The sequence below is a fragment of the Ixodes scapularis genome, unplaced genomic scaffold, assembly GCF_016920785.2.
Source record: "Ixodes scapularis isolate PalLabHiFi unplaced genomic scaffold, ASM1692078v2 PGA_scaffold9__187_contigs__length_104089568, whole genome shotgun sequence".
NCBI lineage: Eukaryota > Metazoa > Arthropoda > Arachnida > Ixodida > Ixodidae > Ixodes > Ixodes scapularis.
Genome location: NW_024609884.1, coordinates 60,743,801 through 60,771,326, shown reverse-complemented (window position 1 = coordinate 60,771,326; position 27,526 = coordinate 60,743,801). Strand labels below are relative to the sequence as shown.

Here is a 27,526-nt window from a genome sequence, read left to right as displayed (position 1 = left end):
GAAGGATTTTCCACCACATCGTAGAAACTTGTTTTTGCAGTGGTAGACAGCACATGGCATGCCTGCCATCTCCAAGTATGCACTGGGGTATGCCTGAGGGCGGCCGGTTGATCAACAAACAATGATCCATAGCAGACTTGCTGGAGTACACAATTAATATCCGAATCGAAATGTATAACCAGCTTGCACTTTTTAATATATTTATTATATACCAAAAAGCACATATGAAGATTTGGATTAGAAACTCAATTGAAAGAGAAAATAGGAGGTTACCTCAGACGACAGTGGAAGAAAAAAACAACAACACAAAGTTGCAGACGGCCCTCAAAATGTCCGGGCATAGCGTAGCAGACGGACCAGCAACAGTAAGTGATGAAGCGAAGGAAAGAGGGTAAAAACTAATTAAGCCAAACAAGGCAAAGCAAAATATGCAATGTTTGAACGTCAAATAAACAAAAAAGAAAAAATGGGAAGACGTTTACAAACCCCTGTAACGCCCAATTAGAGCGCAGCTCTCGAAGAGGAGGAGGGGAAGGTATGGAGAGGAGGGTATGCCCCTCCTCCTCATCCATACCCTCGCCTCCCATTTAGCGGGAAATTTTTGCTAAATTCAGCGGGGAAATTTTTCTGCTAAACTTAGCAGGAACATTTTTTTCGCTAAATTTAGCGGAGAAAATTTTCCGCTAAATTTAGCCGGAAGTTTTTCCTGCTAAATTTAGCGGGGAACATTTTCCGCTATATTTAGCGGAGATTTTTTTTCCAATAAATTTAGCGGGGAAATTTTCCCACTAACTTTAGCGGAGAAAATTTTCCGCTAAATTTAGCTGGGAATGTTTTCCTCTAAATTTAGCGGGAAAATTTTCTTGTTCAATTTAGTGGGGAAAATTTTCCGCTAAATTTAGTGGGGAAATTTTTTCGCTAAATTTGGCAGGGAAATTTACCCAAATGCAACGCACGGTGACATCACTCGTGACGTTATCATGGGAAACGTCCCAAGATGCACCGCGTGGTTACGCCGGCGGCGACGCCGCTCGAGCCGGAAACGGTCGCCTAAGAGCTGCGCTCTAAAAACAAAACAAAACATAATGGCAGGAGAAAGAAAGAACGCAACGTAGTGTCACCTCAAACATAAAAAATAAAAAAAAAGAAGTGACTTAATGGAAGGAGTTGCAAGACAGCGCAACAGGTGTCAGCCTTTTATCGTAGAAGACATTAGTCATCCCGGTGCTAACAATTGGAATTTGTGCACTGTATATAGCGTGACCGAAATCACGTTCATTTGCACTACAACAATCTCCTATTTTTTTCATTTGTACACGTGAGAAGTCTGCTTTTTTTGTAGCTCCGCTTTTATTAATTTCAGTAATAGCGTCAGATTTGCATGAGCACAATCGACTTATTCCAGAGCATACTGACATCACAGTAACGTACGTGGTTCGAAATTGTCTTTTGCTTCTTCATCTAAAGACAATCTTAATGGGATTAGCCAGCTTGCCTATTCAACAAAACGGTTATAAGCAAGACATTCATGAGGAGGGGGGGGGGGGGGGGGTTTACGTACCAAACCTACGACGGGCATCTGGCAGCACATTCATGAGGAATTGGAATTGCAACAACAAAACAAATTAATTGATAAGAGCAGTAAAGTTGAAACATTGGACATGGTGGGTGTAATAGCTTCACAAAACGAGGATGATATAAGGAACAGACACGGCAGACAACAGCTGTGCTCGCAACTTTCCTTTTCAACAAAACCTTTCAGTTGCGAGTACAGCTGTTGTCGTGTCGTATCTGTTCCTTTTATCGTCCTCATTTTTTGAAGCTGCTACACCCACCATGTCTAACTTTTACCAACTTGCCCAGTTCAACACCTTGAAACATTGCCATGTTCTAAAATTTTTGTACATTGCCCTTTTTAAAAAAAACAGCACGAAGGTATATTCGTGTTTTGTCTGGCTTACATAAGTTGCGACAGGGTGTTTTCTTCAGGAGAGTCCCAAAATTGCAACTTGAAAGCTCTAACGTCTTTCCCATGCGAAGAAAATGTCCTTCACTCATGTGGTGGCTCCTCTTTTTTAACATTCAAAGCAGCGAATACCTGTGACAATGTTTTTTTTTTCATTAGTCACCTTGTACGGAGATAGGCAAAATCAATGCGTTGTGGAGAATTCATCTGCTAGTGAAGACTCCAAGCTCGCCAGGAGCGCTGCAATCACTTTTCACCCACGCTCTGCGGGAGTTGTTTAGATGGTATTTGGTCAAACTGGCTGCTCAAAGCCGTATATAGAGAGGGTTTGGCCATTCATTAGGAAGTATAGAAGGCAAATAAGGAGGCGCCATTGGCTGAAAACGGGCTGGGCGATTTCCAGGGCATCTTCACAATTTCAAATGTAACCAACCAGAAGCCGGAAATACCCTGGCGATGGTCGCGAGAAACTATATTAATTAGTACATCTGAGTAACTCTCAATGACTGAAAATATGGTGCACGTGATATTTCAATCACGGTCATCCCAAATCATAGTGGAAGAGTGCGACTAGCGGAAGGATCGACATAATCCATAGCCAGGCGCCGAGGGCTGGGAATCTACCGTCCGAGCGGTGACACTTTGTCCGAGCAAAACCGAGTTCCAGCAGCATTCGTTTCTTACATCTTTTTGCATGATCATAATCGAAACATCACGTGCACCATATTTCCAACCATGAAGAGTTACTACATTTAACCCCTATGCTCTTATTAAAACTGTTTCTCGCTACCACCGCTACTGGATTCTTTTCCGCTTCTGGTTGGCCAAGAGAGCATGCCAAGCCCCCTATTTGCATCTGGTGCACGCCCTGGCTCTGCTCGCTCCTCCCATTGGCCAACCTCTCTCTATACACGGCTCTTTGACTGGTGAGGTCGGCCTATTCCATATAAAGTGAGAACCGTGTGCATGCGGTAGTTGGCTGCTGTCATGCTATTGCCTATCTTCAATCGCAATATTCTTGGTTTCAATTTCTTTGAATTCTAGTGGGGATGAGTTTTGCTCCATCCTATCATCAGGACATTACACGATTCTCACAGGAGACGACGGACGACAAAGAGGACAAGGACAAACACACGTCGAGACTACACTCCGTCTCATCCAACGATGGCCCAATGCTACAGGCCACTGGGTCCAATCACGAGCCTGTTAGAAACCACGTGGTATATTGCTCCGTCGTACGTATCAGTATGCCAAGACGCTTCATGCGGAGTCAAGTTTATCGTCTGCTTATCGAGCCCTCGCGGTGGCTCCGTCTGCTTGCTACTACTGAATGCTACTGAAGGGATCAAATACGGTCTGGAAGCGATGGGGCAAAGAGAACCCGGGATCAGAACCAGTGGCCATTAGAAAATGAAGACGAGTCGGATAGAGTGTTTGACATGGGAGCGTATGTGTGGACTGCGTGCGAAAGAGAGATGCAGGTCCGGGTATGTTTTACATACCGAACTTATGCCTCCTTTAGACATGCCTTCACCGACGGATCTACAATGTCAGCATCATCAACCTTGGGAGCTTATATTCTGTCTCTGGACGCATGCATACAAGAAAGGTTGACTTACGTTACGTCGTCAAGAGCGTCGGAACTCGGAGCAACTCGAGCAGCTGTTGCACACGTGGGAGCCGAGAGTCCTAGTTTTTGGGCTATCTTTGTGGACTCCAAAATTGCTCTACACACCCTCTCTACGATGAAGAAATGTATCCCGAACGTGCAACTCGCACAGGATAAGCAGCTCGCCAAGCTTCATGCAAAGGGCACCAGTTTATTATACAGTGGATTCCTGGTCACTCTGGTATAACCGGAAATGTTATCGCTGACAAAGCCGCTCGAAACGGTCATGAGAGCGCTATTCCTGTGTCATTTCCATTATCTAAATCAGATGCAAATAACTTAATTAGAGATATTGGTTAAGAAATAGCATCAATTCCCTTTGGAGCAATCCTCGATATCATTATTCCTATCTTTACAGTATCGATCCCAAACTTAGATTTCGGGCACCACGAGGACTACCAAGGGCAGCCGAGACGGTCCTACATCGCTTGAGACTGAATGTGGCATACACCACAGCTACCTTCATAAAATCGGTAGAGCTGAGTCGTCTGATTGTGCTTCGTGCGGAGTCACACATAACATTGAACATGTATTGTGTGAATGCAAGGACTACAGCCGTGAAAGGGAGCTTATGAAGACAGACCTGAGGCTACAAAATGAACAAGACGTAAGCATTCATACTCTGTTTGGTCCACGGATTTCTGCTGCTGAGGGGTATAAAGCTACGAAAGCTCTGCTGAAATTTCTGACAGCTACTCGCTTACAGAAGAAACTGTAGGGGAGTAGATGAACAGCAATGGCCAATGACAATTTACAGTGAAACATTTTCGTTAGCTTTTTTTTTACTAGTTTTTAATACTTTGTGTGTTGTCTCCCTCTATCTTTTTCTGTTTACCTTTCTCTCTTCTATTTTTATGATTTTCGCTTCCATTCATTTCACAATGTAGCAAACCAGCACCAGGCACTGGTTGACATCACTGTTTATAAACGCCTACCTCCCTCTCTCTCTCAAAGTTGGATTGGATTGGATTCTTATGGCTAAGGCAACTTTTCCAAACGTTTGACATGTTTATGAAATATGGCAAGAATGTTTATGAAACTAAATACCATGAACCTGTACTTCACCAATACAAAATAGCGCGCTATCATTGCAGAGAACCATATGCGTTAGATTAGTGCTCTTCACACTCTGCATACCGGAATTTCTCTGGCGCACTCTTTCGCAATATGGATGCAAGCTTTTCTGAGGCAGTGCTCCGCCCGCCAGCCTTTGGGCCCTAGTCCATCGTAGGGCGAGACAGAGTATAGGGATGCCGCAAACCTCCCGAAGTTTGAGTTCGAGAGGTTACAAAATTTCGAACCTTGCTAAGGTTTGAATTTGAAAAGTTCGCAACTTTAGAACCCCGCTGAGGTTCGAAATGGAATAATTAAAAAATGCTAAGATTTCTGAAAGTTTGAGTTAAAATTTTTTTGACAGATCGTTTGAAAAATTTGAACATCTAGAATTTCTTTAAGATTCAAGTTCGGAAAATTCGAACATTTCGATTTTTTCGAGGTACAGAGCGCGACACTGTTAGCGCGAACAAGCGATCGCCGGTTTTTCCAGTTTTTCTCTTTGAAACCAGGGGATGTCATCCAAGTGATTATTGCTACGGAAAGATCTCATTTAGTTCTATTATGTAAGCAATAAAAGTTTGTGCTCGCTAATACTATTGAGAAGTAAAAGGCGAAAATGCACCGATGTCCTGTTCGCGCTAACAGTGTCGTGATGTGTACAAGGTTGAAAGTTCTGTTTTAAGTTTGAAGTGTGAATTTCATGGACGGAGATCAAATTCCGCAAATTCAAACTAAGTTTCCATGAATTATATAAAAATTGCAACTGTGCTACGAATTTTACTGAAAATGTTGCCCATTTCTTTTATGCGGTGAATATTCGTAACTCCAGCCCATCGCTCACCCTCTTGCGGACGAAGAAAGAACCAGAGGAGTAAGGACAACGGCAGAGACGGTGGCAGGGACTGTCGGCCTTGGCGCTGTTGTTCTGGAGGGAGTGTTTGTGCATCATGCAATTTTTATTTATTTATTTATTTATACTGTTGCCCTTCTGGATGTTACAGAGCTTGGTTTTCGATAAGTATACACGAAAAAGCCAAGTGCGTTGAAATAAGAATATTTGTGGTCCACTTCGCAACAGCGTTGCACGAAGGACTCGTAAGTCTCATTTCATGAAACTTCGAGTCTTGCTTACACCATCACAATCTGTGCTCAATGTGACGGCAAAATTTAAGCTCCCGCTAGTAGTGCAAAGCTCTTGGGTACGATTTACGCATAGTCTTTTCTTTCCAGAAAGTAGGCAAGAGCGACATATGGAATGGGTTCGCATTTTATGCACTGAAAGGCCGTGACAAGGAACACAACAGTTTGCTCCAAGCACTAGTGTAAAAGGCAGACTATGCATACCTGCTTTCAGTGAATTACAAAAATAAATAAGGAAATGCTCGAAGAAATTTTCGGCCGATCGTGAGGCAAGCTTAGAACAGGCAGTTTTGGCGAGGCGAGTCGCGTCGGTGCAAATAACGGTACGCAGGTGAAGAAAACTGTATATTTGAATATTTACTTTAACAGAGCAATAAATAAAAACCATAAACGTGCCGATTGCATTATTATGCAGTTCTTGTACAGCGTTATCGCAGGCTACTGTAGGCACGGCAATGCTAATGCTTCAAAGCTGCAGCACGAACTTCTGGTCGCAATGCCCGACCGTGCGGTAGCCTGAAGTTACGCTATTCTAAAACTACCTCTTAGCAACCATGGCGCAGGATGATCACGTGTTGCAATGCACTAAAATTGTGACGGTAAGCCTCTGACACAGAGATATCAGTACTTTGAGCGCAGTTCCAGAGGAGCTTGAGTCACCCTGCGCGGCTCACATTTTAGAGTACTGGCGGCCAGGCACAGCGCAAACACCACAATATTTTCACCACCCACAAAAATATTCTACCACACACATTGACGTGACCGGCGCCAAAAATACGCTCTCCCTAGATCAGAAGTTCTGTGATGTTTCCGCAACTTCTAAGAAAACGTGCTCATTTTCCTAACGAATGTCAACATCTCCGTCACCTGTGATACGCTCCTGCCCTGACCGTTTAGCATTTGAAGCCAAATAAATCAATTTAAGCACACTGACCAGCATCAGCAAGCAGGCGCATGAAGAATCTATCCCCGTCTCTTCCGCCATCTTGGAACTTCCGCCCCACCATCTATAGGGCGTTGGAGTTGCGAATACTCCTTCCTTCTCCGTGCTGTGGTAGTGACGGTACTACATGTACTACTCATTATTTGTTGTAACTTATGAAACAAGCGTTGAACTGGTTGAGCGGTTCATCAAAAAGCCCCGAGTCTGTTAGGTGAACATACGTTCTACTTATTTGCAAACTAGCAGCAATCAGATCAAATGTCACATAAATGGGATGCTGGTATAAGGTAGCTAAATAGTAAAGTAAAACCCTTTATTTTTGCGGCCCCGATTTTTCGCCAATTGAGCAGCGGGGGTCATATTCGCAACCATTAAATTTCACGAATTCTAAAGGCTGGAATTCGCTTCTACAGACTATAGAAATATTTGCGTTCCCTAAAGTATGCGAATTTCAAAATGTTTTGTATACAGGACAACGCTTGAATATAAAGGCATTCATTCAGGCTTCCCGAAAATATTTAGTTGCTCTGGGCGTTTGTTTTCGGCGGGATGACCCATGGGATGGGGAAAACACTGAACACAGGCACAGCACCCGACAAAAGTCAAGTTTGAGGAGAATGCAACCAGACTAAATTAGGGGACCACCCGGCCCCTAGAATACAGCTGACCAGGTCACGACCGGTTGTTATCGGGCTAACCATATTGCTGTTGCTTGGAACTTCTATGAATATAGATTGGCCACTCTAAAATGCAGCCGTTTACTAAAAACGATGAAGTAAGTGCCAATTCAGCGTTTGTTGTAGCGCATCGGTGTCGCGCTCCGTGCACGCCTTTCCTTGACTCAAGAAAATCGGGGAACTTGTTTTCAAAAACAACTAATGCTATGAAGGACGCTCACAGCGAAGTGCCTCGGTTGAATTTCAAGCATGCAGATCAGGACAGATTGTTGAGCGAGTTGCTACTGGGTATTAAAAAAACATAGTAGCGCTTCAGACGAGGACAAAGTAGGAGACTGGACAACACAGAGCACTGACCTAAACAGCTGAAGTCGCCATTTTGTGTTGTTCATTCTCCTACTTTGTCCTCGTCAGAAGCGCTACTATGTTTTTGCATATGTAGATCAGTGATCTGTTGGCCCGCATGTTACCTCGGGGAAACCTACGGAGTTGTGCGCGGGAAAGGATCCGTGCAGAAGTCGAAAGAAAAAGGTGCGAGCTCGTCAAGGCCACCCCAAAGTTATCATTCAGCGCTTTACAAGCAAGTCGTTTGTGGCACGACCAGGTAAGCAAGACTCCAGTGCAATTTCAACTCTATTTCACACATTGACACCTTATGTTATTTATATTTGTTGCCTTGAACCTATGGGGGTGAACTTGGTCCGAACTTCGTCTAACTTTTTTGTTTAGAAGTTTGAAGCTCGTCCAACTTTTGAACGTAATTAACAGGTTCGAAAGTTTGAAAATCGTTGAATTTCTTAGCGTGAGAAGTTCGAAATTGTTGAATTGTATAGCGCCAAAAATCAGAAGTTTGAAAACAATTGAATTTCTCAGCAAAAAAAGTTTGTAAGTTCGAAAATCGTAGAATTTCTGATGTAATAAGTTTGACGTTTCGAAACTTCATGAACCTTTCGAACCCCTTGGTTCGACCTTCGAGCCTCGGGTTCGCTAAAAGTTTGCAGCATCCCTAGTTGAGACGTGTGTGTTTGTCCCTTGCCCCCTTGTCGTTCGTCGTCTCCGGTTAGAATCATGTGTAACGTTAACCAGCTCGCTCTTTTTATTAACATTGTCTTTTAGCAACAGGACATGTTTTTTTCTAGTGCCGCAAGTCCAATGGAGATGAAGATGTCATGTTTTGTGCTCCCCACTATTTGTTTATTCTTTTGTGTTTAAAATTATCCTTACCAACACGCTCTGTTTTTAATTAATCGAAGCATAAGCTCCTGCATGCGGTTCTGTAAAGTGTGCACCTTATCAGTGAGATGTGGTTCACTCGTCCTAATTTCGCCTTCTAAGCATTTAAACCTCTCATTGATGCGCTAGTATGCTGCATCAATATATCTATCTCTTTGATATAAAGTGGCGAGTCTCTCCTTGCGACGGAGAGAGCACTAGGCGGTTCCTTTTTCGAGCTCAAAATCCTCAACTTTCAAGTTGACATCAGACTCGACGGGTCGACGCTTCCACCGCGACACATACTCCGCACTGACCTTGAAGAGGCTTGGATCGACTTTCGCCTCGTCCTGACTGCAACGGGGTGCTCGTACTCTTTCCTAACGAAGTGTCGAAGGAGTACGAGGACACCACGGGAGTGAGACGCTCTGGGCTCTTTCCTGGAGATTCCCACTTGAGGAAAGGATATGATGGCCCTTCTTTTATGGCAATCAAGCTCGTGTCCAGACTCCGCTTATCTCCCAAAGTAGTTTTGGTTACATCCGGACCGAGACACGGCAGCTGCCGATCACCCTTGTGCCCGACATGTTCGTCTTCTTCGTCCGAGTCCTCCTAAATAGGAAAACACGAGCACAAACATAATACAATAAATGACGGCATAATTGTAGGCTTTGCATTTCATTTTCAGAGGCGCTAGTTTCTCTGGATACTAATAGCAAACATGTTTTGAAATAAGGATACGGGATTCAAGAAACGCTTATTTACCACCACGATGCAATTCATTTGTGCATTCAATTTACGGAAATCAGTTTCTCTATTTACAAGACTGGTTTTGTTGCACTCACAACTTCGAAGCTGGAGATTTGCAGAGTTTGGGGTGCAGTACAGTCCCCAGGGTTGTTCCTCCACTGCAACACCCCTGAAAATACAAAAGTCGAACCCAAATGTCATTGAAGGCATACGGAGAATTAAAACAGAGCCTGTCAGTCTCTTAATTACAGAAGACTCCCTCACACCAGACACAGAAGTCACTGATGGGAGCCACTGCAACATAGCTGAGCGAACATGACAGCCCAGCTTACCGCTTATTGCACGCACAAGTCGAAAAAAACGCGGGAATCCGCTACAAACTCTCACATCATGGGACCAAATACCGCAGATCGCGGATGCAGCAGATTCGTATTTCATGGTGGAATATACATGCGGGAACAACTTGCGTATTACGGGAGCAGTTATCGCGAGCGCAGATTGCGGACAAAAATGCGGGAACCTGCTATGAACTCGCTTATCAGATGTACCGGTACAGCAGATCGCAATGCGGATGTAATTTCTGTCGGACATCGCGTGACGTCCGACAGGAATTGGGGGGTGGGCGATGTGTCGGAATTTTTATGTTAGATATTTAGCCAGAAAAACGGGATGGGCGATATCTCAAGGGCGAGCATTCTCTCGGAACTTTAGGGTACACGTGCACAATATTCAGAAAAAGATTATACCTTGTAATTCAGGGACACTGACTGAGCTGAAGAGAGTCGTAATCCCATATTTGAAAATGTTGATTGGAGTTGCCCTTTAAATAAAAGTGCTAAGAATGCAAACATTGCCTCCTTGATGTTTCTTGACCGGTGCAAACGAACAGCAAAGGTTCCGACACACTGAGCAAATAATTATCATATTTCGGTCTGCGACAGCAAATGTCGTGCAATTTTAGAGCTATAGCTGATGTGGACTCATCATACCACTGCAAATGACGTCAGTTGTCATTGTAGGGTGTACGGTATCTATCGTCGATTGCCAACTGCTTGAAAAAATTGCCCACCGCCACAATGCTGTCAGGATTCGATCCCGGGTCCACTGCATGTGAAGCGGGAGCATTACCACAGAGCTACGCCAGCCTTGATAATCCACTTTAGATGATAGGATGTTTGAGGAACACGCATGCACATACGTGTATTGTGCAGTGCCCACTAGGCCACAGTTGCTGCGACGTCACAATAGAAAATTCTTTGTCATTCTTAATTAATTCCAAATTTATTCCGAGTCAATTGTTGAAATTAAAAATTTTGGCTAGGTAATACTAGCCATTGCCCGATTAAAAGGGTTCAGCCATATCCATCGTCCAATACCACCCTAGAAAACGGGCCTGCATGTTACGTCATCGCTAGTGGATCCCAACGTTGATTAGCTCAGTTGTGAAACTGCCCGTAGATGCTGTCTTCATGAGCGGTACCCCCCCACGGTCCGCCTTCCATCGTTCAAAGCGCCACTGTTTTGAGGATGGCTGCCATGGTAACTGCAGTGTGTGCTATAGAATATATGTGTTTCTAAGCACAGCGTCTTGATGGCGTTTCACTATACTCCATGGAACACAGTTTTGAAATGAAAATCTAGATGGCACTTCAATTGACGGGAGGTTAGAGCCGTGTATAGAGAGAGTCTGGTCAATGGGAGGAGCCGGCGGGAGCCAGGGTGGAGCGGCGAAAGCGCCGCTGCCGCCAGCGCTGCATATTCCCCTCGTGATGAACTTGCGAAGTAAGAATGAGCTGGAATGACCTTGAAGGATTCACGTAGCGCGGTGCAGGTATTTTTTGTTTCTTGATGGGGCTGAAAGTACATGGATGTACAATTGTAATAGATTGGTGGAAAAGGGAAGTTTCAAGGTGCTGATGCGTTTACTGAGCCAGGAAAGGTGCCATTGACGGTAAATTTTTTCTGGAACATCAGGTGAAACTGCAAATGTGGGGTGCGCGTTTGGGGATTGGGTCAAAACTACCATAGCGGTGTCCGCGGTTTTAACCGTTTACTGGGTCATTGCCGCGGCTGCGACTGCAATCAAAAAAGAGATTCTGAATGTTGCTGTGACGTCATCGTCACATGCGTTGCCCTTTCAATTACGAAGAGTAATAAATTTTAACTCTAGCGTGCTGAAATAAAGTACCTAAATGCATCCTCACCTAGAAATTGTGATTGGAGGGTATTTGCTAAGCTCATTGCCTCTGCAAGGGGAATATTTGTGGCTATTGATTGGTCACAAGAGCTGTCAATCATTGAAACAATTTCGGTCAATGATGTGGCCTTATTTTTGCCCTATTCCCAATTAATGACGAAACTCTCTACATATATGGCTCGGGGGAGGCAGACCAGAGGGGGTTGCTCCCCTCCACGGAAGTTCCACAACTGACCTAATCTAGTAACGTTGGTGGATCCCTGAGGTGCCCCAAGTGGCAAGCGCACTGAAGCTTGACAAGTGTGCGGCGCAAAGCAGCAGACACAGGCGTCTTGCTGTCGCCACATGCTCGTTGCGCTTGTTGTGAGACGCTGAAAGACACGCTGATGGTGACGCTGACGCGCCTCGCTGTTCGTTGCAGGCAAGACAGTGAGGTGCATGCTCTTGAGAACGAAGCCAAGAAACTTTGCCATCAAGACCCCACGGTGCATGAACGCGACACCAATCCCCAACAACTTTGCCGCATGTCGCAACCACTGCTGTGATTGTACACTGGACTCACCCACTCGCTTCCAAAGCCAGCGATTTGTCGGCCACCGCGGCAAAGGCCAAAGTGCACAAAGCCAGTGATTTGCCCGTCCTCGTTGAAATGTTTGTTTTCAAAATATGACAGTAGATGGCGACACTGTTACACTACTATATTTTTATGCAAATTATAAGTGAAAAAAAAAAATTGTGGTTCTTGGTTTTTAAACAAGAACATATGCGTCCCGGAAGAGTTAAAGGGACACTGACAGGGTATTTATATATGCCGAGGTTTTCATTTGAACATGACCTATAAGAGCTCAACTACCCAAAACACGATTTGCGGCTAGAAATTAGTTTTCTTTCCACCCGAAAACAGACGATCGAGAATTGGCCGGTTTCAGTCGCGCTCACTCTCTTTTCCATGGTCACGTGGCATTCAAACTATGTGTACCAAATATATTTAAAGTCGTGGGTCACCTAAGGCACACATATCAATATTAAATATAAAAAAAGAATACAAACCATATTTTTGTGGCTTCCAAAAAGCTGCAAAGAAGTTAATAAAAAAAAATAAAAGACGTTTACAACTCACTGTAATGCCATATTAGAGCACAGCTCGTGAGGAGGAAGAGGAGGGGAGGGTACGGTATGCCCCTCCTCCTCATCCGTATCCTCTCCTACTCCCTCCTCATCTACTCATGCCGTGCTCATCTCCTCCTCCTCCATCCTCCCCCTTACTCCTCCTCCCTCCCGCACGGTGCACAATGGGAAACATCCCATAATGCAACGCGCGCGTCACCGCGGTGCATTATGGAATGCTTCCCATAATACCCCGCGCGGATACGGCCACGCCCTTTTGCCAGCCTGATTGCTCATGGGGTTGTTCATGATAATTTGAAGGTGTTGATTCATGCGTTTTTGGTCTTTTATTCGTAACATTGCTATTGGATGTCGCAGAAGAGCAAACGCTGAAGCTGTAGGCACCAGAGGTCGGCATTTTAGGTCTCACTCACCCTCACCCTCACAACCACACTGACCTAATCTCCTCATTCACCCTCACCCTCACAGTTACACTCACCTTCAGCCCCTCACTCACCTTCATCCTCACAGTCAAACTCACCTTCAGCCCCTTCACTCACATTCACTGAACCTCATGTCCTCATGGCCCTCATGCCCCTCACCGCCCTCACGCACTCATGGCCCTCACACCACTCACTGCCCTCACTCACTCATACCCCTCACGCTCTTCACGCACTCATGGCCCTCATGCCACTCACCGCCCTTACGCCCCTCACTCACACATGGCCCTCACGCACTCATACCCCTCACGGCCCTCACGCACACATGGCCCTCACGCCACTCACTGCCCTCACGCCACTCACTGCCCTCACTCACTTATACCCCTCACGCTCTTCACGCACTCATGGCCCTCACGCCCTTCACATACTCACCGCCCTCATAGCCCTCATGCACTCATACCCCTCACGGCCCTCACGCACTCATGGCCCTCACGCCACTCGGGCCCGCTTCAGATGGGACAGTTTCGCCAGAAGCTTGACGTCGCAATACCAGCAACACGGACCGCCCGTGTTCACACGCAGCAACCAATTTTTGCAATTTGCCATCATCATCATGAAATTTTATTTTTCTTGCACTGACTTCTGACTTCTCGGCGCCGCCTGAACCACCAGTTTCGAATGCTCTACAGCAGTTTGCTTCTTTCCAGTATATGCCAAATGATAAAGAAGTCCTGTGTGATGAATATAGCTGTTTACAACAGTGATATACACTGCGAAGAAACCAATCGGCAAGATTTCAAGCCAGTTAAAAGGGCTAGAAATTCGAACTTGTCGAGTAGACCCTCCAAAGGGCAATCCTTCCTGCTCAAAGACTAGGTATATTTACGACCGCGGGTATGCTGTCGACATGGTTTGAGAGCCATGTCGACAGCATACCAGAACAGCTAAGTTTAAGGTACAGGAGCGAGTGCCACTAGAGTGTGAGGAATTAGTGATCAATATTCGCATGTTTCTGTACTTTAAAGGGAAGCTGAAGTGGTTTTTAATATGAGAAAAAACACCCGAGCCTATTTAATTAGACTTCAGCCATCATAATCATATTCGTTTGGTCAATTTATGCGAGGATTAACCGGAAAAGCGCCTTCAAAGTAGCGCTGAAGCCACGCCTTTCCAAAGCAGAGAGAAAGGGGAAAAAGGAGGAGCCCGTCGGCCGACGTCACAAAAGGTTTGGCTGGGGGACCCCGCTGCGGCTGGCCACGGCAGTCGGGAATGACTTTCGCGGTGCCACTTGTTTTAGCATAGATTTTTTTTTTTTACAGTTGCTGATACTATTTGAGGTCAAATATTTTTTAAACGTAAACATAAATTTTGTTAAATTTTCCTTCTGTAGGTGTGTATTCTCTTCAGGAGCGCTTTTTGGAGATACAAAGCATGTGACATTCTGTTGTGAAACTGATTTCTTTTTTTACAAGTTATGCAGTGTTTTTCATATAAAGCTTGTGTGTCATGCAATGGTTCTTCGTGCCGTATCACATGCTTTGTATCTCCAAAAAGCGCTCCTGAAGATTTTAGAAATGCGATCAGACAGTGATAATGCTTGGTGGTGATCAGGGATTTCCCTAGGCCCCCCCTCGTTTTTCCAAAGGCACCCCCTTAATTCACAACGACTCCCATATTTGCAATGCTCTCCCCCCCCCCCCCCCCCCCCTCTTTAACCCCCCCCAAAAAATTTAGACACCCCCCCTGATTTCAATTCCTGGGGAAACCCCTGGTGGTGATCTAATGCAGCCAACAAATCTTGGGAGAAGTTTGTGAATGTAGAGGCTTGGGAAGCTTTCACGAATTCAACATCAAATTGAGGGCTGCCGGGCACACATCTCCGCTTTTTCTAAAGCTGTAATGGCGTAATAATTGGTGGCAAACAAACTAAACTCAGCAGAGGGTACCGCTATCACAAGGATGGACCTTCCGCACAGTTATTCGCATGGTACGCAAGGACATGGCAGTGGCAGAACGGCGACCCTGTCTCATTACCCGTCTCATCACAGGGGAAGCTCTCCCATCGCCCGAAGCTGATTATACATACTATCCCTTCAAACCACTTGAGCCTTGGCAAACAATGCAGCCTGCACGCTCACGTGTCCAGCAGCTGCCAAGCATGAAGGCCGATGTGTGCTGAATTCTTGTCCTCTGACGACCGTTTTGGGGAGGGTCACGCTAATCCAGCCTGACACGTCTCGTCAATATCAGTCCATTTATTGTCAATGTTTTATGTTACAATAAGTAGCAGTCAGTACGCTCCTGAACCATATGAGGCCGGCCACGTCACGTCAGCACAAGTGGTTCTTTGTGTCTGCCCTTATTACTGTGGGGGGTCATTTTCTGCTTTGCCAACGGCTGGAACATGTATACCAAGGGTGGCCAAGCTGTGGCTCTTTGCGGCTCTGCCTTCCCCCCCCCCCCCCCCACCTTCCTCCCAGTCACACAAGCACTTCCCCAAAAAGAGAAATGGAACGCGTTTTAAATCTGAAGACAGGTTGCGGTTTGGTAGTTTTGTGCTACTGCTACCTTATGTACAGTTGGACTGCTTCTGACTTGGACAGATTGAAAGTAGTTTGAGTTTCATTTATTGCTGTGGACAAAAGTTTGCATCCCCCCCCCCCTCCCCCCGCGGCTCTTAGAAGTTTTGTGCTTTTGTTTGCGGCTCTTAGGCCAGGGTCAGCGTGGCCACCCCTGGTGTATACTTTGCCACGTCAAGGGTCCTCTGGACACATTCCTCTTTCGGATCCACCAAAAGATTTCGAAAAATCAGAAGCCGAACCCGATTTATAAGAGCAGAAGTTTCGGCGCCTGGCTACTTCCGCAAGCGACGGAGCAAGCGAGAATCAAGATGGTCCTTTTATGACGTAGTGGAGCATCACGCGTGACTAGCCAATGGCGTGCGGCTGCGGCGATCACTTCTGTTTTTTTCGCTTTTTTTTCACGTTTAGTAATTATTTTGGCTCAAACGGTAGCGATAGTTGGACTCGGCAGGCACAAACACGTCAGGATCAACAATTAACTCTTTTTTTTTTCGGAAAGCTCTTCAGCTTCCCTTTAAGTGGTTTTATATTTACAAAGATAGCTCTTTAGGTGCATTGCATTTGCATACTGTTCAGGGTCAATTTAAAACAAGTTATCCTTTTCTAACATATCCTTTTGAAAATTATTAAAATTTTAGTCTAGCTCCACCGGTGGTATCATTCTGATAGAAATGGGGAGCAGAACACTGTGGATTCAAGTTTGTCGGCATGGCAGAAGCTGTGGCTTTTCCCTAGCAGGGTGGTATCATATGTCAACACATTTGAACCTCAATAAAGTCCGCAGTATCGACGCTGCCTCAATAGACCTCTTGCAAAATCAAAGCGATCCTAGCGGTGTAGTACTGCGCAAATCATCTTGGATACCTTTTGGCCACCGTTTCAGTTTCGATTTGCCAACCTCAATTCACAACATCTCGTCATGACCAAATACAATGCATACATTTTCTAATAACTTTCCTTAAAGTTACGGTGTTGCCTACCAATACAGATAGAATGCTGGGACATGTTTTGGGGGCTTCCAACGTACCAGAGTTTGTGCACAGGTAAACGAAGGAAGAAGAATCGTACGCTGATCATCCTGTTCCGTCGTCTCAATGTCCTAGGCTTCTTAAATGATCCATGACCCGGGAGGCTCATGCAACACTCTGGAGTGGTAGCCAGGCCGTCAGAAAGGTATGGGGTGCGGCAGGCCTTACTCCCACTCCTCGCTAAGCCTAGGCAGGTCCTTACGGCTGCTGGAAGTCTGTGTTTCAACGGGGACTCCCACGAAGACGAATGGGTGCAATGCAAGCGCTGACTTTGTTCTCATGCAGTGCTGAGATGCACTACTTCGTCAACAGGGCAATCGAAATAAAAATCGTGCCACTCCTCTTCATGGTCGACGTTGCCATGGCAAAAGATGTCCCATAATGCAATGTGTGCAGTGTTGCATGCAGGGATTTTGGAAATATTCTATTGACATGGTCACCGGTCGGACTTTGCACTGCTGCAATAGGCATGTTCACGGAAAGGGGAAGAGCCTCAAAAGAGCAGAGCTTCTTGGAGCAAAGCCCTCCTTCAACGAGAGCCCCTGGCCATCGTCTTGGGCCAGCATATACTATAGCCTGTGAAAATGGGTACGCCCGGGTTGTCGGCAGTAGGTTTGTCCCCAGAAGGTGGCGGACACGCCCAAGTATGAAATCCCGAAGGCTTGAAAAGGGAGAGCCACTTACAAGGGCACACAGCCTCGTATCCGGCATGCGCGCCCCGACATGGCAATACGCATGGCCTGCCTGAGTGAGACAGGGATGCGGGGAACACGTGATTGCTACAAAGCGAAGGGCTTAAAGGGGCACTGACACATCAAAATCATATTTGTTTTTATTATCCGAAACGATTAAAAACGATGCCGGGACATTACCCTCAAAATTTGAAATTTGGGAATTCAGTATTTATGAAGTAAAAAAATAATTTCCAAATGCCGAATTCGAAGTTCCCGCGCGATCGACACCGGTGCCTTGACGTCAAATATTGCCGGAGTCCTGAGAGTCCACTTTCTTTCACCACTGCCTACTGTTGCCTTGGCGACCCAAAGCGAGGAGGAAAGGAGCGAGCGCCGGCGTTGCGGCGGACCGGTTTTGAGCGGTGTCGCCTGTTTTCCGTTAGAGGATACAAATCCAGGAGACGGCACCACAACAAACTCCCGATTTTTGGTATTTCAAAAAGAAGGGCCGTAGTGCGTTCGCAATTGCGTTAAAAAACATTTTTTAGGATTGCCGTTATTAAATGTTATAAAGATGTTGCCTACAAAGCTTCTAAATTTCATGATTCTTGATGTCACAAATCAAAAGAAGCGAGGAGGCGAGAGAATCAAACGCCAAAAATAAAAAGGAGCGCGCGCGCGCAGGAAAACTTTTTTTCGCGATGCGTTTTTTTTTTTGCGTGTCTATGACTGCAACTTGCATCGTTTTAGACAATAAAAATAAATATGACCTTTGGAGTGTCAGTGCCCCTTAAAGGGGTACTCCGGCGATTTTTTTAGCTACCTCAACTAACTATATTTTCTGACTCCCCGGCCTTTACCCTTTCCGGTATGCTATTTAGTATCGCTAAATTCATAATAGTTATTGCGAAATCGGCAAATGAAAATGATGCAAAAACCAACATTCAAATATACCCGCACTTTTCAGTGCCGTGACGTCAGTGGAAGGGAGGCTTGCCAGTCGAGCGAGCAGTCTAAAAAATAGAATATGCCAATCATTCGTTCCATGCTGGAGCGCGGGGACTGGAGCGAGCTTCCAAAGCATTCATTTGACACCATCAAACTGCTTCGAATCAGTTGGGAACAAATTCTACGGTCCAAAGCGTGAACCCCTGCACTTCCACTGACGTCACTTTTTCGTTGTTGCCAGTAGAGACTTTCAGTTTGAAAAACACGGTGAGGACCAAGATTGTAAATTCAATAACTTTGTGAAAAAAATTATTTTGACCTAATATTTGGGATACTATTTTGGCGATGTTGTTTGGCGAGTTTAGCAAAATTTCAAGCAAATCGGGAAGTTTTTTACCACGCTGAAGTAAATCATGAAAAGCAACCGTGCCGTGTACCGTAATGTTTAGCACAACCAAGCAAACGTAGTGTGCGGCGTGATGGCAGAATTTTACTTTATTTTTTTTCTTGCATTCCTCATCACTTAAAAGGTCATAAAAAGTGCAGCCGACTACACGACACTCGTTGCAGGAAAATGTGTGTTGAACCGCAATGCCGACTGCAAGCAAGTATTCAGACTTGTTGAAGATAGTAAAAAAAAAAGTATTTAAGTTAAGTTAATAATTAATACCTAGCCAAAAAGTAACTGAGTAGAGTACTAAATACCCAAATTTGAAAAGTATCTGAGTAGACTACTAAATACTCGTAAAAATAACTCGTTACTTCTAAGATACTCTCCAGTTACAAATTGTTATAAAAATCAGTCACCACAGCTGTTCGAACATAAAAGAAAATCGAAAAAAACCTGCCTTCACCGCCCCCACCCGTTTACCCAGGGGCGGCGGATTATCTTGTGTGGAATGAACAAACGCCAGTAGGAAGGAGAGGGAACAAGCTTCTTTGAGCTAACCTGGGGGCGAAAGATAAGCCACCATAGACACAAAAGCAATGTCTCGAGAGCTGAATCTAGGTCACCGTCGCTTAGTGGACCTAACAAGATCTAGAGTCCTCCTTCGAAGGAATATTCGTGCACACTCCTGCCGCGCTTGCACATTTCAAAGCTCCCGAAGCTACAGCGGGAGCTCTTCGGGCTCCCGCTGCAGAACTAGGGAACCTTCTTCTGAAAAAAAGGCGGAAGTAAGTTATAAGTAACTTAACAAGCGAGTACAAGTTACTCACAAAAAGTATCCAGGTTAGAGTACTGAGTACTGACTTTTCAAAGTATTTGCAAGATACCAAAAGTGACTCGCAAAAGTATTTAAGATACAGCAACTTGAGCGGAGTACTTAAGTTACGTACAAGTCTCAGCAAGGTGATATTTTCTCGATTGCCACTTTCTACCACCTTACAGTGAAGCTTTGAAATCCAAAGTTAGAGACATCAAAATAATGGAAAAAATATTTTTATGGGGCACATCAAAATGATTTTTAAAATATTTTCAAACCTCCAGGAAGTGGCCTCAAGGACGTCAAAATAATACTTAAAATTATTTTGAAAATGGACATGGAAATAGTTAGTCACTGCCTACGAAAAAATGAATACAGCTGGAATAGATCTGGTGTTAGTCTATGTTCATTGTCTGCATGCCAACCAGCGCGTTTGTCTTCTTCATTTTTCTTGATTGTCATTTTGTGAGCAGACCATCTCAAGTGTTAGCTTAAATTAAAAAATATATATATATACGGTGCTTTTTCTTTTTCTAGAAACTCGGTTCATGTGCGGGTAGTTTTGTTTGGTGGCTGTGACAAGAATATAAAAACAATGTTTGCCGAATCCTGCGCTTACAGACTCCTCACGACTGGGTGGTGCCACTCTGCAGCTCCGGTGCTAGGGAATCTATATAGTAGAACAGAAGTCTTTATGGAATTTTCTTTATGGAATTTGGTCACTAGATTTTAAGACCCTCCTTTAAAGCATGCTAGGCTGGAGCAGAAAAAATGAATAATTCATTGCTCATCAATTGGAGTCTCCTCCATGTCGGGCCTGAAGTTATATGAAAGCACCAGTGATTGGTAGAAGCTGACCATCAGCAATTAAACGTTGAAACCTTGCTTTAGAAAACTCTCGCAAGTCACAAAAAAGATGCACGGCGTGTCCCCCCCCCCCCCCCAAAGTTTATCTACCAGTGTTATTTGTTTTCACTGCAAAAATAAACTATCCGTCGCTGAACACTCAATCTCTGCTCAAATGTAGCACTAGCGGTTCGAAGCAGATGCCAGAGTTTCAGTGCTAACTGTTATCTTATTCAAAAGTCATAAGTTGTGCCATTCAACCCCATATATTCCTTTGCCAGTCACCATTTTATTCCCATTGAAAATTTCCGAAAATTGCTTCCAACTTTTGAAAAAGGTAATGGTTTGTCCTGAAACTTTGACATCTGGTTCGGACTGCTAGCACAACACTTGGGCAGAGACTAGGTGTTCAGGTGATGCATAGTTTTTTTTTTTGCCAACTAAAAAACAAACAAATAACTTTTTTTTTTTTTGGCGGGGACATTGTACACGACACGCATTGTCCCCGAGTGGGGTTTTGTGAGGACGGCGAGACCAGGGACTGAAAGCAATAAATATAACGATTCGGTTACGGTTACTGTTTTTTCTTCAAATCGGTTTCATTTCGGCTTTTTAGGGTTTTGGTTTTTACCATTTCGGTTACCAATTAGCCACCCCTAAAAAGCTTCTTTTTTTTTTTTCTTCTTTTTTCGGTTTGGTTTTTTCAACGAGCAAGTAAAAAGAAATTCTGCCTATGACTAACTTTTTTTTTTTTTTTACGTTTGACAACTATTTTTTAATGATCGGTTTGAAGTAATTCCTGATATTCTATAACGGGGTCAGTGAGGCAAACGTAATCGGAGTCATAAAACATTGGGTGTTTGTGGATATATAGACAGCATAATGCTTGCTAACCATTCAGAGAGACGACACATCTCTATGCTGTAGATGAGAAATTTAGACAATGAAAAATCGCGGTGGCTTAGCTCAGCTATGTCAGGATATACGTAGCGTGAGCTTATGCGCACAAAATGAGAGGCGCTATCAAGCGGCGCCGGTGCAGCGTCAGACTTGGCTACTGCTCAACGGAGGCGGACAGCTGGGCACGCGGCGGCGCCAGTGCGTCTGCCGTGGCTATGACGTCACTCCTCTTGAATGTGCTAACCGGCGAGGCGCGCGCGGTGGCGGCGGAGCGCATGGTGGCGGCGGCTCCGGCGCGCCAGCTGTGCGCCGTGTGACGTCACTGCTCCTTGCGCATGCGCAGACAGGCGAGGCCGCGTGGCGGCGGCCTCTCCGGCGCGCCAGCTGTGCACCGTGTGACGTCACTGCTCCTCGCGCTTTCGCAGCACGAAGCACGGCTCATTATGCGAGCCACACGAAACTACTCAACCTCGGCCAGTGTAGCTCACGCTACAAAACGGTTAGCCTGGGATATTCAAATGCCTCACGCAGTATAGTGATGCACGATCGCACGCCGGCATGATGCTCATCCAGATCGAAACAATTCACAATGACAAGCATTCCGAACCTTCTTTACTACTTAGAATTGGTTAGAACATTCTTCAAAACACACTTTGGAGATATTTTGATAAGTTATTTGCAAATGAACGCTTCCTCGAATTATTTACTAAAATGTAAAAAATATATCCATTGATAATTGAAGGAATAAATAAACAATATTTTTCTGCCTCTTGTCCTGCAGGCATTAATCAGGCAATAAAATTGATTTATCAATTATTATCTAAGTTACACATGAATATTTAAAACCAATCCCCATCTATTTTTTTAGCTGTCCTAACACATTTAGAGCTAAAAAATAGATCGGGATTGGTTTTAAATATTTATGCGTAATATAGACTAACTTCCGACGGGAAAACATTGAGTAATGTGAGACCTGCAGACGAGAAAACCGATAACTATTCACTCAAAATAAGCCAACTTTCCTTTGCCATTTCAGTTTGGTCGCACATCACCTTCCCTGGGCGAGACAATGATAATGGGATATTCTGGACCGCACCTGGGCTAGGGCAGGCTCTGGCTGGCAACGCAAGCAGCGTCGGAGGAGTCTCCATGCGGACGGCGACACAGGCAGGGGACGCAGGGCTTGAGGATTGAGGCCGGAGTGCTGGTCCAGACCCTACTTGGGGACGAACCCTTCACCCCAGTCAGAGGGGACCAGGGGTTCACAAGTGGCATACGGAGCAGCGACAGGGCTCCCACCTCCAACCTGCAAGATTCGATTCTGTGGTACTACGTCAGAGTTTAACAGTTATGGGAGTGTTTTCCAGTATCCACCTGACATTTTGGTCGTTAGCTCAATTTGAACCCGAAAAAGAAAGAACAATCCCCTGAACTTGTATATGAGGCTAGTTCGGGAGGCACTCGCTTGATCGAATAACGTTTTAGCGAACGCCCATGTTTCACCGAATGACACTTTAGCGAATAGTAAACCGTCGCGAAGTGGCGTTTACGAGTGGGCTAAGTGGGTTCACAATTTGTAATGAGCCGCCGCAGACTGTCACCGCGAAGCGGCGTAAGCGCAGCGCAGGGGGGTGGGGTTAACACGCGCCCCTGTTATTCGCTAAAATGTAGATTCGCTCAAATGTCACTGTTTGCTAAAATGACATTCGCTCATGTGATACAGAGCTGACTATTTCATATACGCGGTTAAACACATCGACCGAGGGTTCTTCAACGTTTCTACTTTGAGGAACCCTCATCTGCTGTGACAGGCAGCCAGGGACCCCTCCTGGTCTAGGCAGTAATGCAAAAAAGCAGGGCAGGAGCCTATGCAGAGCACAAGTTCGTCTGCTTCTTGCACAGGGGTTGTAAATGTGTGAGAACAGCGTGCTCTTATTGGCTGACTGAAAAAATAGTGGGCAGACCTCAAGGCATCTAGCATTGAGGTTTACCCTCTATCCTTTTAATCAAAGCCAATCAGAACTCCGCATTGTTCTGACGTCACAGCAACCCCTGTGCAAGAAGCAGACTACTTGCTCGCCGCATTGACCTTGGCTCATAGTTATGCATCAGTGGGTGGCTTAAATGTGCTAAAATAGTGCTCAAACTAGAAAAAGCACTTTCTTGAAGGCGGGCAAAAAACTGGGAGCTTGGGGAACCTCTGGAAATTCAGTTTGAGAGGCCACGATAGAGCGAGGGCGATAGAGCAAGCCTATGGATGAACATCCCACGTGTACACAAACACATAAAGATGGAGGAAGCCATGACACAAGGGAACAAAACCTCCTGCCTTCCTCTGTGGCAAGAATATACACCCACAATTCTGCAAGTCATGTCTGGAAGAGCAATTGGCAAATACTAAAAGCTTAATCTGAAACAGAACTTTTCACAACTGCTCGTAAGGAATAGAGTTGGCCCCAGGTTTCAGCTGCTCGTAAGGAATAGAGTTGGCCCCAGCATGGCATAAGTGTTTGGGAGATTTGACACCACTTTCCAAGGTGTAGCACCCGCCAAAAACACATTTTGTATCCTGTCGTATTACACCTGAGACTGCGGTGGAAGAAATCGGAAGAACTTTCAGTAGAAGGAACAGACACAGAGAACGTCTCAACAGCTAACTGGTTTATTTCTCAAACAGCCTTTAAGTACCCACGGAACTTTTTCCCAACCACACTCTACAGATAAACTCCTTTGTTGCAGACATTTCAAACCGGATGGATACAAAAGATACAAAACAACCCACACATGGGACGAGGACTTAACAATGGGACACTGCGGATCATCGCAGTGACCTTGACAGAGATATGTCCCGAATTATCCTAACAATCGCGTCAAAGCGCACAAAAAAAAAAAACAAAAAAAAAAACACACACAGGTGGTCTCTAAACCGTGGCAACGCACCCAGACAAAAAAAAAAAAAAAAGAAGAAAAACCACAACTAACGCTTTTTTTTCCCCCCTTTTTTCCCCTTTCCTTTCTTTGGGAAAACACACCCAAGTGATCTCGAAATCGCGATCACAAGCACATTTAAAAAAAAAAAAAAAAAAAAAAAAAATTTTAGATGTATATACACATATACATTGTCTCTCCCCCACCTTCTTCTCGTAAACCGAATGCGTTCGTTCAAAGTCTGAGAAACTTTTTGGAGTTGCGTCCAAGTTGCATCGATGCTTGGCTTATGCAGTTTCCGATAGAACTTATTCTTATTGTTTCTTTAACGACCCTCTTAATGTCATTTCGCTCTTTATGCAGAACTTCTGTCTCTGACCAATGCGCATTACAATTATTGCATTCCTCTATGTGCTTTGCTATTTCGGAGTTCGGCGCATGCGTGTGTACATTTCTCTGGTGTTCTAGTAACCTGTCATTAAGGCATCTTGAAGTTTGTCCCACATACTTAAATCCACATGTCAACGGAATCTCATATACTACACCCTCTTTGCAAGGAACTGAAGGTTCCCGATGGGCCTTCTGACAACCCTTGTGGTCCGACAGAAAGGGCGTCAACCTGCTCAATTTTAAATCTGAAGAAAAAACTACGTCCACGCCGAACTTTTTTGCGAGAGCCTTTAGGTTGTGGGAAATCCCGTGGAAATACGGGATTACTGCTATCTTCTTTCTTGCTTCCTTTTCCCGTGGTTCGTTATTAAATTTCAGTTCTAATTGTCTTTTAATGAATTCTTCTTCATAACCGGCAGATTCTAGCCTCCTCCACTGTTCTTTCACAGCACTACTCATAAAATGAGCGCATGATTTACCCAACGCGTTTGTTACTAAGGACTTAACTACCCCTGCTTTAACCGACTTGGCGTGACAACTCTTTCTACTTAACACAGGTTTTCCGGCTTTTTGACAGGTTACTAGAACACCAGAGAAATGTACGCACGCATGCGCCGAACTCCGAAATAGCAAAGCACATAGAGGAATGCAATAATTGTAATGCGCATTGGTCAGAGACAGAAGTTCTGCATAAAGAGCGAAATGACATTAAGAGGGTCGTTAAAGAAACAATAAGAATAAGTTCTGTCGGAAACTGCATAAGCCAAGCATCGATGCAACTTGGACGCAACTCCAAAAAGTTTCTCAGACTTTGAACGAACGCATTCGGTTTACGAGAAGAAGGTGGGGGAGAGACAATGTATATGTGTATATACATCTACCGTAAAGTTCCGAGAGAACGCCCGCCCCCGAGATGTCGCCCATTCCGATTTTCTGGCTAAATATTTGTAGGATAAAAATTCCGAACCATCGCCCACCCCCTTATTCCCGTCGGACGCCACGCAATGTCCGATGGGAATCCCATAAACCGCGCAATTTGCTGTACTGGCACGTCAGACACGCTAGTTTATAGCGGATTCCCGCCTTTTTCTACGCGATCTGCGTGTGCCATCTCCAATTCCAGGCGAGTTGGTCCCGCGTGTACTATATTGCATCGTGAAATATGATATTGCTGCGTTCTCGACCTGCGGTATTTGTTGCCGTAACATCCGAGTTTGTTGCGGATTCCTGCCCTTTTGTACCCGATCTGCACGTGCGATATCGGTTCCTGTAACCTGCAAGTTGGTAGCGGGGTCCCACGTGTTTATCGCAACGTGAAACGCGAATTTGCGGTGTCCGCAATCTGCGGTATCAGTTTCCGCGTCACGTAGTTTGTAGCCGGTGTTTGATAAAGTTTTGCTGTGGCGTCCCCAAAGATAACCCACCCCATGTTTTTCACCATTTATCTCTTTATTTTGGGTGGGCGTTCTTTCGGAACTTTACGGTAAAAACTTTTTTTTTTTTTTTTTTAAATGTGCTTGTGATCGCGATTTCGAGATCACTTGGGTGTGTTTTCCCAAAGAAAGGAAAGGGGAAAAAAGGGGGGAAAAAAAGCGTTAGTTGTGGTTTTTCTTCTTTTTTTTTTTTTTGTCTGGGTGCGTTGCCACGGTTTAGAGACCACCTGTGTGTGTTTTTTTTTGTGCGCTTTGACGCGATTGTTAGGATAATTCGGGACATATCTCTGTCAAGGTCACTGCGATGATCCGCAGTGTCCCATTGTTAAGTCCTCGTCCCATGTGTGGGTTGTTTTGTATCTTTTGTATCCATCCGGTTTGAAATGTCTGCAACAAACGAGTTTATCTGTAGAGTGTGGTTGGGAAAAAGTTCCGTGGGTACTTAAAGGCTGTTTGAGAAATAAACCAGTTAGCTGATTGAGACGTTCTCTGTGTCTGTTCCTTCTACTGAAAGTTCTTCCGATTTCTTCCACCGCAGTCTCAGGTGTAATACGACATGATTAGCTACCACCAGCTCGCCTGCACTCTCACCGTCTTTTCACATTTTGTATCAACACTGCAGATTAGTACACTATGGAATCCCTCAGCTTACAACCTGCGACAAGATTAAATGCCTTCTCCAAAACTTACAATTTGAGCCAGTGCCTAAAGCAATCCAATGTAATTAGCCAATGCAAATTATCAGTTTCTAACTAAAGAGCAGTTTTAATGAAGAGATCACTTCACAAGCTAACGAGTTCTGCAACCAACCACCGACACTTGCGTAGGTAGAGGAGGCTTGTTCATGCCTGCTGCCTGCTTCCCCACCTGCTCATGGTTCGGACGCTAGGCTTGGCGTGGTGTCCCTGTGGACCACCCTTGTAGAGATAGGGCCCTGTAATGGAACCCCTGCAGCAAAAAAAGGTAAATGTCCTCACTTGAAATGGGAAAACTTAAAAAGATTTTCAAAAAGTAGCTGCACCAAAGAGACATTGATATTGTCACAAATAAACAGGCGAGAAAACAAAGAATAACTGGAGAAACTGAAATGTTTAATGGGGCGAACTTGTGCCCAAAACTAAAAGGGTACAAAAGATAATAACAGAGTGTCGCGGGCGTCGAAGTCGGCGTAACAGCTGAGTCGAACGCTGGGGCGAGACTAAAGGCAAATCGCCACGCGGAGAAAAAAAAAAAAAAAAATGTGCCTCTGCGGCCAGGAATTGAACCGTGGCTTTCAGCGTGGAAAGCACGCGCGATAACCGTTAGACCACTAGCGCGCTGCCTTCTTGATCAGCTGCGCTCGCGGCAATATTTGTTGAGACAAAAAGTACAGCAGCTAGGTGGGGCGCATGGCAGGGAGGGTGTCGATTTGTTAAGTAATGCAGTGATTTTAGTA

General features: G+C 45.0%; 1 long non-coding RNA gene across 6 annotated transcripts in view; it reads right to left on the bottom strand.

Annotated features, from left to right (window-relative positions):
- Positions 1–5,229: 5,229 nt before the first annotated feature.
- The window catches only part of LOC115322982, a 31,411-nt gene continuing 9,114 nt past the window's right edge, over positions 5,230–27,526 (bottom strand). For 2 of the 6 annotated variants that reach the window (XR_003919109.4, XR_005717050.3), the window contains exons 6-9: positions 26,959–27,039; positions 22,437–22,646; positions 9,509–9,582; positions 5,230–9,275 (exon numbers count right to left, since the gene is read on the bottom strand). This is a non-coding gene — a long non-coding RNA (uncharacterized LOC115322982). Of the gene's footprint in view, positions 9,276–9,508; positions 9,583–22,436; positions 22,647–26,901; positions 27,116–27,526 lie in introns of those variants that run through there. The other 4 variants (XR_005717049.3, XR_006076758.1, XR_005717051.3 and 1 more) reach the window with 3 other exon arrangements.